Genomic DNA, 2212 nt, shown 5'->3' with positions numbered 1-2212 from the left:
CTCGTGATCCGCCCGTCTCGGCCTCCTAAAGTGCTGGGATTACAGGCTTGAGCCACTGCACCCGGCTGATCCGAGGGTTTTATAAGGTGCTTTCCCCTCTTTGCTTGGCACTTCTCCTTGCTGCCACCATGTAAAGAAGAACGCATTTGTTTCCCCTTCTACCATGATTGAAGTTTCCTGAGACCTCCCCAGCCATGTTGAATTGTGAGTCAATTAAACCTCTTTCCTTTATAAATTACCGTCTCAGGTATATCTTTATTTGCAGCCTGAGAATAGACTAATACAGCACCAATGCCTCAAAGTATTGACAGATTATTAATAGTTTTATATAGGAACTGTGAAATCCTTAGCTGTTCTCATTTTGCTCAAATTTGTTTGAATAGATTATTGAAGGTTTTAGGCTTTTGTTTTAAGATGAATAGATTGTTGGACAATATGCTAGAAGATATTTGTCCCTGAGTAAAGGAAGAGTCATTCTTAAAGAACCTCAATGAATCCTGATATAACATTCATTTGTGTGTGTGTGTGGGTGTGTTTAGTGATGACACTTGAAGCCTACTCTCAGCAAATTTCACATAACCAATACATTATTATTCATTGCAGTCACCATGCTGTTAAGTCTCTAGTACTTATTCGTCTTATAATTAAAGGATTGCAATATTTTACCAATATCTTCCCTTTTCCTGAAACCGAGCCCATGGTAACTATCACTCTACTCTCTGTTACTATGAGCTTAGCATTTTGGTTTTTAGATTCTACATAAAAGTGAAATCTTGCAGTATTTGCCTTCCTGTTTCTGGGGTATTTTCACTTAGCATAATGTCTTCAAGGTTCATGCTAAGTTTGCAAATAGTGAAACTTCTTTTTAAGGCTGAATAATTACATACTTTCATTGTATGTGTACACACACATGTACACACACATATCTAGTGCTTACTTCGGCAGCACATGTACTAAAATTGGAACAATACAGAGAAAATTAGCATGGCTCCTGAGCAAGAATGACACTCTAATTAGTGAAACATTCCATATTTCTTTTTTAAAAATCTATTTAAAAAATTTTAAAGTATATGCAAAGCACATTTTCTTTATCCACCCATCTGTCGACAGATAAGCACTTAGATTGTTCTCCTATCTTGGCCATTGTGAATAATGTTGCAATAAACATGGGAGTGCAGATATTTCCTCTAGATCATGACTTCAATTTTTTTGGAATATATACCCAGAAGTGAGATTGCTGGATCATGTGGTACTCCTATTTTAATTTTTTGAAAACTTCCGTACTGTTATTTTTTTAAATTTTTAATTTAAATAGGTTTTTGTGGAACAAAGTAGGTTTTTTTTTTCTCTTCCTGGTACTGGCTGTCAGAATTATCACTTATAGAGAGGCAATGTGATGATTGTCAAACTATCACCCAATCACCTGACATTCCTGGTAGGTGGTGGGGTGGGGAGCCCTCTTTTGCCCTGCTCATGCCTGACTACCTGTAACCGTTACATGGATAAGTTCTTCAGTGGTGATTTCTGAGACTTTGGTGCACCCATCACTTGAGCAGTGTATGCTGTACCCAGCATATAGTCTTTTAGCCCTCATACCCCTTCCCACTATTTCCCCTAAATCCCCAAAGTCCATCGTATCATTCTTACGCCTTTATGTCCTTATAGCTTAGCTCCCACTTATGAGTGAGAACATAGGATGTTTGGTTTTTCATCCCTGAGTTACTTCATTTAGAATAATGGTCTCCAATTCAGTCCAGGTTGCCTCAAATGTCATTATTTTATTCCTTTTCATGGCTGAGTAGTATTCCATGGTGTGTGTGTGTGTGTGTGTGTGTGTGTGTGTGGCATTTTCTTTATCTACTCATTGATGGACATTTGGGCTGGTTCCATATTTTTGCAATTGCAAATTGTGCTGCTATGAACATGCACATGCATATGCAAGTACCTTTTTGTATAATGACTTCTTTTCCACCTAGTAGTGGAATGGCTGGATAAAATGTTAAGTTTACTTTTAGTTCTTTAAGGAATCTCCACACTGTTTTCCAGAGTGGTTGTACTAGTTTACATCCCTGCCAGCAATGTAAAAGCATTCCCTTTCACCACAGCCATGCCAACATCTATTATTTTTTTATCATGGCCACTCCTGCAGGAGTAACGTGGTATCACATTGTAGTTTTGATTTGCATTGCCCTGATAATTAGTATACTTTTTT

At 37.7% G+C, this 2212-nt stretch overlaps 1 non-coding gene across 1 annotated transcript; it reads left to right on the top strand.

Annotated features, from left to right (window-relative positions):
• Positions 1 to 929: 929 nt before the first annotated feature.
• LOC111536846 lies at positions 930 to 1036 on the top strand. Its single transcript, XR_002729826.1, has one exon. It is a non-coding gene; the product is annotated as a U6 spliceosomal RNA (small nuclear RNA).
• Positions 1037 to 2212: the final 1176 nt, after the last annotated feature.

Source organism: Piliocolobus tephrosceles, chromosome 14 (assembly GCF_002776525.5).
Source record: "Piliocolobus tephrosceles isolate RC106 chromosome 14, ASM277652v3, whole genome shotgun sequence".
NCBI classification, from domain to species: Eukaryota; Metazoa; Chordata; class Mammalia; order Primates; family Cercopithecidae; genus Piliocolobus; species Piliocolobus tephrosceles.
The sequence above is the reverse complement of the archived record's forward strand: the minus strand, read 5'-3'. Positions and strand labels throughout refer to the sequence as shown.